Source organism: Canis lupus, chromosome 2 (genome assembly GCF_011100685.1).
Source record: "Canis lupus familiaris isolate Mischka breed German Shepherd chromosome 2, alternate assembly UU_Cfam_GSD_1.0, whole genome shotgun sequence".
NCBI classification, from domain to species: Eukaryota; Metazoa; Chordata; class Mammalia; order Carnivora; family Canidae; genus Canis; species Canis lupus.
In genome coordinates, this window is record NC_049223.1 from 23,531,708 (window position 1) to 23,546,462 (window position 14,755).

Sequence of the window (14,755 nt, forward strand, 5' to 3'; positions counted from 1 at the left end):
TACTTAGCATGCTATAGTAAAATCACATTTTTGACATTCTCATTTAAATATATTTTTTCTTTAACTTTTGGAAATCAAAGGACATTCAGCCACCTGTTATCTCAATAAATAAGCTTTTTTGGAGGAATAAATAACTTTATTATTCAACTGTTTCCTCAGAAGCAATTCTAATTTTCTAGTTTTTGAGAAAAACATTTCAAATTCTGTAGAGTGTGTACATATGTGTGCAAATGCTCACGTTTTTAATGTCATTCTGGTTCTATGAACTGTTTGCTTTGTAATCTAAGAGGTAAACTTGTAATCTAAGAAATGGGTTTAATGTATCCCCCCAACAACTGTGTGTGCCTGTATACACTTACCATTAGGGGATGCTCAGGTCTGAAACATATTTTCAGTAGCAGCCCAAAGGCCAGAAATACCTACTATGTTCAGAGGGGCCGTGAAGGGGCCAAGGTAACCAGTGATCACTCATTTACTAGTTGTATATTGAGCACCACCTCTGACACTTCCTTCCTATGTGACGTTAGGTAGTTATTAACCTCTAGACCTCAGTTTTCTCATCTGTAAAATGGGATCATTTATTAGGGTTGTATGAAGAAATATTGGCATAATGGACATTAGGGTCTTAACACAGCGGCTGTTGGGTAGTAAGTACTCAGTGAAGGTTAACTAGTAGTAGTGATGGTGGTAGTAGGAATAGTAGTAGTTGTAGTACCACCACAGCTTCTGTGTGCCAGATGCAGTGTTGCTTAAAAGTTGACTGACACACTCTGCCCTTGAAGAACTCATAAATCGTTCAAGTGTACAGGGAATGAATGTCACGTTCAGAACTGGGTGGCTAAAATCATACACATGACCTCCAACAAATTATAAACTTTATTGCCCATACAAAGATGTGCCCGAAAAGCAGTGGGAAAGCCACCCTTCCAAGTGAATCTGGCCTGGACTAAGTCCTGTCTCCTTGCCCATCTACCCCAAAGAATGCCAGCCACTTAAATTCAGTCATAAACCTCTTATTTTCTCACTAATTGTTTTCCTGTCTGTAACTTCCTCAACAGCAGAGAGTCAGTGGTTGACTTGAATATTAAGGAGAACTACATGGTGGTCGTAGTTCATACGACTCCAAAAGTATCGTGGTAGCTTCTGAGTCCTAACATTCCTGAATGAGAATGAGTTGTTGGGTCAGGCCACCCCCAGTGTTTTCCCAAAGCATGTCATGGATGGGGGTCAGACTGACAAAATTCCCAGACGCTCTTTGGAAGAGATGGGGGTCCTAGAAACTCCAAAGGCTGGCGACTTCTTCCAGCAGGCAAGGTGGGCCAAGAAAGTACTTCAGAGCCCTATTAGGACTGAGGTGGGATTTTCATTAGGCTTCTTTGAGAGGGCGCTGACAAAGAATGAGAAGTGAAGGGGGGCGAAACAGGAAGCAGTTTTAAAATAAAGTGCAGTTCCTTGCTTTAACCAGTTTGACAACCTGCTTGTGTGTGTAGCACAGGGGCATGTGGGGCGTGGCTTTCAAATCAGTGAGCTCAAGTTTACTACAACTTCTGTGTGCACAGGGGCCATTGATGAAGCATTGAGAGGAATTGTAAGGAATGGCCCAAATGCTTCAGAAAGTTATAACCTTGATCAAAGCTGCACTCAGAATGTGTACCCTTCCACGTCAACGCAGGACCAACCACCGCACTTCCCCCTTCCATGACCCCAGTGTGGTGAGGGATGCTGGACAGCGCCGGCTGGAATTCTGGTCCTGCCCCTTGTTGGGTAAGTGTCATAACCTAAGCCTCATTTAACTCATTTATTCAGTGAGAAATTATGAATTTTCCGGGGTTGTTTTGAAAATTGAAGCATTCGAAAAAAAGAGAAAAAAAAGAAAATTGAAGCATTTGTTCAACACCCGGTATGTGCTAGGCTGTGGTGACAGGGATGCACAAGGCCAAATCCTGCTTCTATGGCGCTTACATTCTAGGAGAGAGAGACATGTAATCAAAAAAAGGTTAAAAATGTCAGAGAAGCCACAATGGATGGCTACTGTGGTGTGCCTTCCAGAGTTCCTTGGCTGACCTCCTTGTTCTGGGAGCACTGCTGACAGGTGGCCTTCAGCGGTTCGCTCCTTATGGGACTGCTGGGCTGCAGGCGTTGCCGGATGTGGCCTGGGGCGGCCCACAGGCAGAGACTGGTCAGTGCAGGAGCATGAAGGCCTGACCATCCTTGTTCCTGGTCAGGGCTCTAGGGCCTTTCCAACTGTAGAGCTCCCCACAGGAGTGTTGTTGGGCCTGCATCAGCCCACTTGCCCCTCTACTTATCCATCCTGCTCATGGAATAAACATTCCATGCTCTAAACTCCTCCTCAGGGCCTGCTTTCTTGAGACTACACTGTAACCCAGCTGCTGTGCTGGTGGAGCCACTGTGGCCAGTTGTCTTCTTGAGATTGGGTCTGTAGAGAAGGGGTCCTCCCTTCTGCAAAGAGAGCTGGCTCAGCCAAGACGCAAATGACAAAGACCAGCCCTTGGAAATGGGGGACACACATGCCACATAAGATTGCAGAAAAAGGAAAGAGTGTGACCTGTTGAGGAACTCAGGGGAAAAGCAGTAGGAGGCAGGGCCTATACTGGAGAGAATTTGTATTCCAGAGTGAGAAATTTGGGTTTCCTTCCAGGTGTGATAGCATTAATTTGATCTGATTTTAATGAGTCACTGCTGAGTGGAGGGCAAGATCATAGGGGAGCTGGAGAGACCCGGGAGGCAGGAGCCCTGAGGAGAGGGTGAGAGGTCATGGGGTTGATGGTGGGGAGAAGGATCAGGTTTCAGACCTATTTCCTGAGGACAGCCAAGAGGGTCAGCTGGTGGATTCCATGGGGAGGGAGCAGAAAGAACCATTTTGTCCCCAGCCTGAGCAGTTGGTTGGTGGGGTGCTGAGAGAGAGCAAGCAGGCAGGTGTCATTCATGGGGAAAGGGAGTCTCATGGAGGTTCCCGCTTCCCCTTTGCAGAGCTGGGCCCCACACCTAGTTTTCACAGGCTGCCAGTGAAAATGGACACTGCCAAATAAATGGACCTGGTTTCTGGAGACTTCCTAGTCGGCAGGTGGGCAGGCAAAGGTCTTAGCCAGACAGCTGAGATCACGTTGCCCTGGAAAAGGGAAAGGAGGCACCAGGGGCCTCTTCTCCAGAACTGCTCCACGTGAAACTTGTAGAGCTCAGGCCCTGCCTGTCCTTTGGGCCCCTTGGGCTCCGGGCCTGGGGCTTGATGCGTGAGGGAATGCTCCCTGCAGGGCTGTGCAGACCCGTGAGAACAGGGCTGATTGCAAACTGATCCCTCTCTCTCTGTTCTGTGTGACCTGGATTTTCCTTTCCTTTTAATTTGACTTTTGTTTGTTTGCTTTGCATTGTCTCCGAGCGACTCAGGAGACGTAAGAGGAGGCCAGGCTGGCAGTGTCATTGCACACCTGGATCAGGCCAGAGGTCTCCGTGCCGCAGCCTGGACACCCACAAGCTGCGGCACAGAGACCAGCACCTTAGCAGCAAAGCCCTGGGCTTCCTAAAGGTTCAGTGCCAGGCAAACCGCACCCACCCGGGCGCTCCCCCTCCCCTGCCAACTGCAGTAGGAATCAGGAGAAGTTGCCTTCTTATCAGCAGCAGGGCCCCCATGGGAGAAAGACTTCTTCTCAGAGCCTGGTGGGAGAAAGGTGGAAGGTGAGAGAGATCTGGGGCTGGCAGAAATGTTTAGGTTTCTAGTGCCAGCTCTGTGTGACTCTGCCCCTTCCATGGTCAACCAGTGTTTCCGCACAGGCTCCCAGGGCCCTCAGTTCTTGCTGGCTCAGTCTGAAAACAAATATGGAGATTAAATGCACGAAAGGCAGGCAACCCCCCTCATGTTACTGAGGGAGGAAACCTAAAATATTTACAAAATCCCTAATCCCATTTTACTTCTTAAACACTTTAGCTGGAAATGATTATAAACTCAAGAGAGGTTGCAAAAATAGTACAAGAGTCCTACAAACCCTTCATCCAGCTTCCGCCAGTGGTGGCATCTTGGTGATGATCATATAGTATCAAACCCAGTAAATTGACATTAGTTCAATACTGATAACTACAGACTTTGTCCAATTTCCACTAGTTTTTACATACACGTTTGTGTGGGTGGTCCTGTACAATGGGATTCCATGTGGGGATTCATGTAACCCTGCCACAATCAAGATAGAGGACTTCCATCATCACAAAGGAATTCATGCACTATCTCTTGTCTCTGGGTAGGTTAGAGTTCCCCAGAGAAACAAAACCAATAGGATATTTATAGACATATATGAGGACATTTATTATAGGAATTGGTTTATGGGGTTATGGAGGTTGGGAAGTCACACAGTCTGCCTTCTGCAAGCTGGAGAAACAGGACAGCGAGTGGTATAATTCACAGTCTGGATCTGAAGGCCCAAGAACCACCAGCCCTTGTGTCTGAGGTCAGGAGAAGGTGGATGTCCCAAGTGGAGCAAAGAGAGCAGATTTGCCCTCCCTCCACCTGTTGTTCTATTCAGGCTCCCAACGAATTGGAGGATGCCACTGCCACTGGGGAGGGCAATATTCTTCACTCAGTCAACCGATTCAAACACTAGTCTCTTCCAGAAACACTGAGACACAGACTCAGAAATACTGTTTGCCAGTGATCTGGGCATCCCTTAACCCAGACAAGCTGACCCATAAAATCAACCATCACACCAAGAAACTATTAATTTGGCTTCATCTCTATAGTTTTGCCATTTTGAGAATGTTATATAAATGTTATATAAATTGTTATATAAATTGAATCATACATGGTGATGCATGTGTTGGAAGTTTATTCTTTCGGATTGCTGGGCAGCATCCTGCTGGATGTACCAAAGTTCGTTTGACAATTTACCCACTGAAGGACATTTAGATTGTTCCCAGTTTGGGGCTATTCTAAATAAAACTGCTACAAATATTTGTGTACGGGTTATTTTTTTTATTGTGGCAAAATAGACACAAAATTTGCCATTTTAACCACCTTTATTACAGTTTAGTGTCCAAGCATTTGTGTGAATGCAAGTTGTTATTTCCCTGAGACAGATGTCCAAGAATGCACTTGCTGGATCCTATGGTATATGAATGTCTGGTTTCGTAAGAAACAACTACCAAGCTGTTTTCCAGAGTGATGGCACCGGCAGTGTATGAGAGATCCAGTTTCTCCACATTGTTGCCAGCGTTCGGGCTTAACCACTGTTTTATTTTAGCTACCATTATAGGTGTGGAGTTGTATCACCTTGTAGTTCTAATTTGCACTTCCCCCGTGGCTGAGGATGTTAAATATCTTTCTATGTGTCTGTTTGCTAAACATATCTCCTCTTTGGTGAAACGCCTGTTCAGGTCTGTGGCCTTTCTAATTTGATTATAAGCAGGCTTGCGCTGGTGTTTTTGAGTTTTGAGAATGTTTTTTTTATAGATTCTGGATACAAGGCAGATACATAATATTCAGATATTTTCCCCCAATCTGTATCTTGTCTTTCATTCTTACTAGTGTTTTTTTTAATCAGCAAAAGTTTTTAATTTTAATGAGGTTCAACTTACTTTTTTATCCCCATAAATTATTTCATGCCCCAAGTACTCCATTCTTTGCCGAATCCTAGTTCTCAAAGATTTTCTGCCATCCTTCCTTCCTAAAAGCTTTTTGGTTTTACATTTTACATTTTAAGTCTGTGATCCGTTTTGAGTTTATCTTGGTGTAAGATGTGAGATTTAGGGCAAGGATTTTTTTTTTTTTTTTTTTTTTTTTGCCTAGGATGTTCTGTTACATGCCATTTTTTGAAGAGGCTATCATTCTTCTATAGGATTGCTTTTGAGTCTTTGTCAGAAAAAAAAAAACAAAAACGCAAAAACAAAAACCAACCACAGAACATATTTTGCAGGTCTGGTTTTGGTTTCTTTATTTCGTTCCATTGAGCTCTGTGTCTTGTCCTCTGCAAATACCACACTGTCTTGATTACAGTAGCTCTGTAGTAAGCCTCCATATCAGGTAGAGTGGTTCCTCCCATTTGATTCTTCTTTGTCAAGATTGTTTTAGCTTAGGACGCCTCAGTGGCTCAGTGGTTGAGCATCTGCCTTCTGCTCAGGGTGTGATCCCAGACTCCCAAGTTGGGAGTCTAAGCATCTGCCTTCTGCTCAGGGTGTGATCACATTGGGCTCCCGGTGGGAAGCCTGCTTCTGCCTCTGCCTGTGTCTCTCCCTCTCTCTGTGTGTCTCTCAAAAAGAAATAAATAAAATCTTAAAAAAAAAAAAAAAAGATTGTTTTAGCTCATCTAGATCCTTTGGCTTTCCATATAAATATTAGAATAAGCTTGTCTGTGTCTACAAAATATTTTGCCAAGATTTTGATAAGAATTGCATTATTATTTTTTAGCTATTGTGAATGAATTTATTTTCTGAATTTCATTTTCAGATTGTTCATTGCTCACATCTAGAAATGCAGTCTTTTTTTTTTTTTTTCATTGGCCTTGTATCTTGTGACATTGTCTGACCCTTTAATTAGCTCTAGTGGTTGTTTTGTGGATTCCTTAGGATTTTCATCATAGAGGAGTATGTCATTCCACAAATACAGTTTTCCTTGTTGCTTTCTAATCTAGATATCTTTTATTTCCTTTTCTTACCTGATTGCCCTGGTTAGAATCTCTAGTATGATAGTAGAAATACTGGGAGTGGACATCCTTGCCTTGCTCCTGATCTTAGAAGAAAGCATTCTGTTTTTCATCATGTAGTATAGTGCAGAGAAAACCATATACTGACCAAGAACTAGCCTCTTGGTAAAGGGGGTGGGTGGGTTGGGCAAGGGCCTCCAGAAAGACTTCCCAAGGAAATGAGTTGGGAGGATGAACTCACCGAGGTCAGGAAGTCTGAGTTTGTCCTGACTTTCTAGTCCTGGAGCTGGTAGCTGAAGAGGTTGGACTCAGGACTGCTGAAGCTGTTGCTGGCATGGCTGTGCTTCCCCAACAGGGTAGATCTCTCCTTCCCACCAGACCCATGGATGAGACAGCCAAACAGTCTCTAGAGGGTCTTGTGCCACCACAGGGGATGTCTCACTTCCCATCACTCCAGGGTGTAGAGCAGACTTGGGGCTGGGCAGGCAAATTGAGACGCTCCCCACCATTCCAGGGAAGAAAGCCAAAAGCTAGCACATGGAACTCTTGTCCCAAGGTGCCCAGGCCAACTGCCAACAATGGGGAACCCATGGGCCTTCTTCCTGTAGTAGGAAACTGACTTTCATTTATTCCTTCCTCCAATAATCCCTGTACTTACTGAATGCATTTGTCTAGCACCAGCTAGGTGCAAGGCATCTTTTGAGACATGGCGCGGGGTGAAATAGACTAACAGCGTCCTTATTAACCAGACATTTGTAATTAACAACAGAGACATAGAGTCTCAAATACTTACACCTCAGGAACAATGTGAGCTCTGAGACAAGAGAGGCATAAACCAACTGTTGTAGTCCTTCTGAGAAAAGAGTGCATGCGTGCGTGTCTGTGTGTGTGTGTGTGTGTGTCTGTGTGTGTGTGTGTGTGTGTAGGTGTAGGTGTAGGGGATGGGTTAGGGTAAGTGGGAGCAAGGGGTTTCCATGAAGGGAGAAGCAGGCCTTAAAAGATGCACAGGATTTTGACAGATAACTGGCAGGAGCTTCAGGGACAGCTTAGAGTAGTGATTATCAAATGCTCTTGTGGGTGTGACTCAGTGGAGATGTTAAAATGCAGATTCTGATTTGGTGGGTCTTGGAGAGGGCTTGAGAGTTCCAACTGATGCTGCAGGTCAGAGGGTGGCTCGAGGAGCCAGGGTGTAGAGAACATCTGCTATTAATTGGCTGGAGATGAGTGGGGGAGAAGGACAGAAGAGTTAGACAAATAGGGCCAGATTCTAGCCTGGGGAGTTTAAACTGTATTTGGCAGCTATCACACAACCTCTGAAGGTATTTGGGTCATGAAGTGAGCCAATCCAGACCTTAGGAAGATTGGCCTGCAAATCACTCAATGGAGAGACAGAGCTGGGCAACTAAAGGCAGAGTGATTTTTCTATTCATTCATTCCCCAACCCACCCATTCACTCAGCAACCTGTTCACTTACCTACCCACCCATCCATCCACACACCCACCCATTCATCCACACACCCATCCATCCATCCCATCTACCCACACACCCATTCATTCATCTACCATCCATCCACCCACCCACCCATCCATCCATCATCTGTCTGCCATCCACCAACATTTGTTAGATGCCCATTATGCTCCACACCCTGGGGGAGGATGAAGAAGACCCATTCTTTCCTCCCCAGGATCCCAGAGCCTAGTAGGATTGATGAGCCCATAGTATGTGTGCAGTTTCCATGTGAGCCCAGAAGAAGCAAGTGGGCAAGGAGCTTCCAAAGGAAGGGACCCTTGAGAACTTTCTAAGAGTGGTGGGAGATACTTGGATAAAGAAGAGTCCAATTAGAGGTCGCCGCCTGAGCAAAAGTCAGCCACAGCAGTGTGATGCATGTGGGTAGCTGCTGGACGTTTGGGTTGACAAGGACTCAAGAAGTATAGTTGGGTCCCTGGTCATAAACAGTAGGGACACACTCACACTCACACACACATCGTCTCTTTTCTCTCCTTTTCTTTCTGCTCCCCCATGCCTTTAGCTCCTCACGGGCTCTGGGTCAGGGGCCCTTTGGCAGTGGGGTGGTGTCGGGATAGGGGTGGGCAGTGAAGGATTATCTGTATCTGAAGGAATTCTGCAGAAGCAGACACTCTCCGCCAGAGAGAGCATCAGGAACATATCTCCTACTCAGAATATTTGGAGAGCCTGGGGGTCACTGGTCTTCCCACCGGGTTTCAGGCCATCTTAATGTCTCTCAAAGGTGAAAGTTGCAGCAGACCTGACCCAGGTCTCACTCCAACCGAAGTCTGCAGCGCAGAAGAGCAGATCCACTTGTCACCCAGGATGACAGAGGGAGAAGAGTTTGTCTGCCTGGGCAGCCATAACCAAGTCCCAGGGACATTTAGTTCTCACAGTTCTGGAGGCTGGAAGTCCAGATCAAGGTATGGGCAGGGCTGGGCCTTGGGAGGCCTCTTGCAGAAGCCACCTTCTCCCTGTGTCTTCCCATGCCCTTTCCTCTGTCATTTATAGGAACAGGGAGATAGAGAGAATGCATGCTCTCTGGTGTGTCTTTTCTTATGAGAACTCTACCACTACTAGATGAGGGCCCCACCCTTACGATCTCTTCTAACCTTAATTAGAAGCCCTCTGAGCACAAGCACCTATCTTCATTTGTTTTTATTTTAAATTCAGTTCATTAACATACAGTGTCTTATTAGTTTTAGAGGTAGAGTTCAGTGATTCATCAGTTGCATCTAACACCCAGTGCTCATCCCATCACGTGTCCTCCTTAACGCCCATCACCCAGTTACCCCATCCCTCCACCCACCTCCCCTCCAGCAACCCTCAGTTTGTTTCCGAGTTAAGAGTCTCTTATGGTTTGTCTCCCTCTCTGATTTCATCTTATTTTATTTTCCCCTCCCTTCCCCTATGATCCTCTGTTTTGTTTCTTGAATTCCACATATGAGTGGAGTCATATAAGTGTCTTTCTCTGATTGAGGTCTTTTGCTCAGCATAATACGCTCTAGTTCCATCCACATCACTGCAAACGGTTAGAGCTCTTATCTTCAAATACAGTCCTGTTGAGAGTTAGGGCCTCAACATACAAATTTGTGAGGGGACATAATTCAGTCCATAACAGGGCCTAAGAGACCATTTAGTCCAGCCCCCTTATTCTTCTGATGAGAAAATTGAAGCTCACAGAGGTTGAGCAGTTTGCCAAAGGTCACACAGTTACCTAGCATCACAACCAGATTGGAGGTCAGGCCTGACATCTCCCAGGACAGCGTCTTCCAGCTGATGTGGCTGAGTGTGGCGAGGCCTGCCATAGGCACGCCCCTCACCAGTAATTCTCTGTTTATTTGAGAGAAGAGCAGAGGGGAACAGGCCCACCCCAAACCCTGAAGGGTTTAGTTTAGACCTCAGAAGACTTTCTGTTTGAAAAAATTGAGTCCCCACCAAGTGTGTCCAGTGGCAATTACGGGTTGTTGGTTTTTTTAAACTTGGAAAATGGCAGAAAGTTGGGCAGAGGGCCGGGGAATGGATTTCATAACTGAAGATCCATCTAGACTTAGGTTTCTACATCAATTAGGAAAGTATTCCACTGAAGCTTTCTGAATCCAGAAGGCTAGCCAGCAGGAAATAGTCCCTGAAAAAAAAATCTCCCTGAGCATACCTTTGGCCCAGCAGCCTGACCTTGGGGGTGAGGGCAGGGAGCAGAGCATGTGCCGGGCTGTTTACCTTGGTTAGGCATTGCAGATAAGCATCCGTTTGTGTTTGCAGAGGGGGGCCAAAGTTTGGGTGGGCAAGGTCGGGTCAGAGCAGGCAGGAGAAGCTGTGGGCAGCTGCCACCCAGGGTGGGGGCTGGTGTGGGGGCTGGGGGTGGGGAGGGCAGGGTGGCTGCAGCCCAGCTGAGAGGCCTCGGCTCCCCTACAGGCAATCCTACTCCATCTTCTCCCGGCCCTGCTGGACCTCTGCTGGGACAGCCTTAACTGCTGTGATGTTCCTTCTCTCTCTCCTCTCTCTCTCTCTCTCTCTCATTCCTTCTTTCTCATTCTCTCTCTCTCTTCCCATACCACCCCTGACAGCAAAATTCTGCTCTGACCCAGGCCCAAAATACTTTTTTTCTATTTCTCTTTTTTGAGAAAATGATGTTTTCATTGAAAAAATGAATTTCCACCATCCCTTTCAGACCCACAGATGCCATTTTTTAGGAAAAATCTGAGACCTGCCTTGTCGGGTCACGTGAGCGAGCAATTGGCACTCTGAGCAGTGTCACTCCCTGATTTGCAGTGGGAGACATGGTCTTTGGAGAGACCACATGAGAGGGCACAAGAATGAATCAGTCAAGTTCTTGCTACAGCCTGATTATGACCTGGGCTCAGTGTTTCCTGGCTCGGTGGAATGAAGCCACTGCCCTCATTCAGAATACCAGAGAAGAAAGGAAGAGGCCAGAAGGGCATCTCTGGGTGGCTGCCGGCTGCTGAGGTCCCCACCCACCCCCAAGCCTGGGAGGCCACAGATAACATAATGAGCATCCACTCTTTATAAAGAGATTCCAGAAGACTACAGAACACAGATCCCTTCTCTCAGACGCTGCCTTTGGGTGGGGAGAGAGTCCCGCTCTATGGGACCCCATGCTTCCATCCCACCAGGCTGATGGAGGAAACTCGAGGCCGGCTGTTGGCTCTGTTTTTCATGGCCGCGCCCTCCCTTGGTGGGCGAGCAGAGGTGCGTGGGCAAAGGAGGGATGCAGAATGTCCAGAGCCACAGGAGCCGGGTTTTGGTTCAATCCCGATTCCAGATGCTTGGCCCCACAGTCCCTAGAGGCGGCTCTGGGGGGAGACTGGTGATTTGGGAAATGTGGTCAGTGGGCACATAGCCTTCATTCCACGGTGTTTGGTTTACTAAAGAAATGAGTGCGTTTAAGCCCCCAAGGGCCTGCCGAGGAAGGCCTGCTTCCTGCTGACGTGGCGGGAACTGTTTCCATTCTTAGCTGACCCGGGGTCAGTGTGGATTCTTCAGGCCCGGGAGCCCCTGCAAGTGTGGATGTGACCTTACCCCACCTCCGGATCCTGTCCTGTGTGTGGCTTAGATCTCAGGGCTGCAGGGGTGGAGAGTGTAACGGTTTTCCAGTCAGCTCTTGAATGCCCTTGACCAACATCCTACCCAGCTGGACAGGATATTTGGACGGTGCCCCTAACCCAGCCGTTCGACTTCAGATGTGTGGATGCAGCCTCGCCAGCCCGTTGTGCACCCTGGAGCAATGGCATCACACAGGATGCTGGGTGGGGTGCAGCGCTTGGCATCAGACACCTATTGGGTGCCCAGTCTCTCCGGTCACTTGCTGGCCTGTGACCTTGGACCTTGGTCTCTCTAACCTTCAGCTTCCTCGTCCTTCAGTAGAAATGATAAGGGAAGCTAATTCCATTAGTTCATCATGGGGTGGAGTCACATAAAGCCCTTGGCACCATACGTGGCACAGAAATATGCACTGCCTGTGTGGCCGCTGTGGACCGGGGGTTGTGAGCGTTCCCAGCTGAGGGGGGTTGGGACTGAGTCTGAGGTGTCTGCTGCAGGAGAATAGCGAGTGAGTATTCATTTGGAGTCAAGAGGTTCATAGGGCCTCATCAAATTGAGTCCTGGCTACTTGGCTTTGAAACAGCCTTACCTTGGAGGGGCTTTGTTTGTCCTAAATGACACACTCAACTTAAATATGTGAACTCCATGCCTAGCCCTCAGCACACCGGGGCCCAGGGGCATAGGTAAGACCTGACCGGTCTGAAGTCATCCTAAACTGAAAGGGCTCCTGGGGCCCAGTGACTCACTGGACAGGCTGCACTAACCCAAACTAACCAGCTCAATCCCCTTCCCAAGACTCCTGAGGAAAAGACACTCTGGCCAGCTGCCCTCTGGGCCCTGCGGGTGGAGTGGGGGATGGGGGAGGCATGATGTCACTTCTGGCCTGGCCTGTAAATCACCTTTGGGTGGGCCTGGCCACACCACACTCGGCCTCCTCCTCCCCAAGGGTGGGGGCCAGGCGGCCCAGGGGCCACGACTGAAAGAGGAGCTGCGTGAGGAGCTGAAAGGATCTCCCGAGGAAGCCGCCCAGCTCGATAATTACAGTGGCCTGAACTTCCAACCTGGTCTCAACCAGGTTCTGGTCTCCCTGGGGCTTCAGACAGCCCTCTCTTGGCAAGGAGCCTCAGAATGGAATGTTCTGGGACCAGGAGGTGTATCACACATGCTACAAATGCCTGTTCAGTGATGTCAGAGGATGCAAAGAGGTGAAGGCTGACTTTGCTAATCCCAGCTTCTCCCCTTCTCCGCCCCTTTGGCTGTCCCTTCCCCATCGCTGTCCTCTTTCTTCCTCCCACTCCTGACTTGAAACGTCCCTCAGGAAAGGTAGACTTTAGACCATAGCATTTAAACTATAATGTAAATGACTGGCAGCTCTCTGGCATTTCCCTTTCTCTGTCTTTTTTCTTTTTTTTTTTAAACAGGTTTGACATGGCCCTAGTCTTGGCTTCTGAAACACGAATCTCCAGGGATACCCAAAAGACCACGGGTATACAAGACTTACATTCTTTTCCAAACATCTACAAAATATTTTTGAAATTAAGGTCAGACTTTCTGTCGGCATAAACCCATGTTACGCATTCTGAACCTAACACGGAGCTTCAAAGGGAATTCACAGGAATGTTCTGTGTTTCTGAGCATGTGTTTACTTAAAGGCTCCCAAGTTTTAAGAAAGGCAGACGTGACTGAACCAGCTGTAAAACTGCAGAATCACAGGGGGAAACTTTTAATGCAACCTTGGTAGAGAGTACAGGCTGCAAGGACAGCTGAGAACATTAAAAACAAGGAAGGATACTTGCAGGGGGAGGGGCAGCACCAGGCCTGTCAAACAGGAGCTGGATGGGGAGAGTCCACGAGGAGCAGTGCGGGACCCCATCCTCGCTCTGCACCCACACCCAACAAGCCTTGCATCTTTAGAAGGAAAAAGTTCCTAGCGTCTTAGCCAGCTCAAAGTCCAAGTCGCGGGGACTGACTTTTGACAGTCACTGCTTCCAGTTCCCAAAGCTTCTATTTGCTCTCTGATGACTTTTGCTCCCGTGGTGGTGTTCTCGGGACATTCAGTATTATAATTAGGAAATGTACTTTGGGAGAATGAGATTAGTGGCATTTATGGCAAGGCAGGTCAAAAAATAAACGCATTGTGTACATTACTGGTGGCATAATAAAACGGCACAGGCACTCTGGAAAACATGTTGGCGGTTTCTCATGAAACTAAACATGGCTGGGGCGGCTGGGTGGCTCAGTCGGTTAAGCATCTGCCTTGGGCTCAGGTCATGATGCCAGAGTCCTGGGATCGAGCCCCATCAGGCTCCCTGTTCAGTGGGCAGCCTGCTTCTCCCTCTGCCTCTGCCCCTCCCCCTGCTTGTGCTCTTTCTCTCTCTCTCTCTGTCAAATAAATAAATAAAATCTTAAAAAAAGAGAGAAAAACCTTTTATAGATGCAAGTCATTTTCACCCTTAATGTCCTACACTGAGTGTAGAAATAGTTTCCTTGTTTATGTGCAAGGAGGAATTGAGGCTCAAGGAGATTAGGGACTGAGTGTGGCTGATGCTCATGGAAGGCTTCCTACAGGCCAGACACCCACCTGTGTTACCCATTTATTACTCACCAATCCCACCACATAGGCACAAGGATCTCCATTTTATTTTATTTTGTTTTTTAAAGACTTTATTTATTTGAGAGGGAGAGAGAACATGAGCAGAGGAGGGGCAGAGGAAGAGGGAGAAGCAGACTCCTCGCCCGCAGGGAGCCTGACATGGGACTCCATCCCAGACCTCGGAATCCAGGGATCATGACCTGAACCAAAGGCAGATGCTTAACCAACTGAGTCATCCAGGTGCCCCAGTCATCTCCATTTTACACATGGGAAGCTGAGACTTAGAGACACCAGGTAACTTACCCACAGTCCCAAGGTAATAAACACTGGAGCCAGGACCAGAGTCTAGAAGTTTTGACTCCAAAGCCTATGTATTTCACCACCATGCTGCACTGCCCTTCAGGTCACTGAGTTGTTAGACACAGGACCCTGGGTTCCCATATCTCTGCC

General features: G+C 47.6%; 1 long non-coding RNA gene across 1 annotated transcript; it reads left to right on the forward strand.

Annotated features, from left to right (window-relative positions):
• Positions 1 to 600: 600 nt before the first annotated feature.
• LOC111091559 lies at positions 601 to 14,059 on the forward strand. Its single transcript, XR_005355303.1, has 3 exons — positions 601 to 1,764; positions 8,894 to 9,074; positions 13,134 to 14,059. It is a non-coding gene; the product is annotated as an uncharacterized LOC111091559 (long non-coding RNA).
• The last annotated feature ends 696 nt before the right edge of the window (positions 14,060 to 14,755 follow it).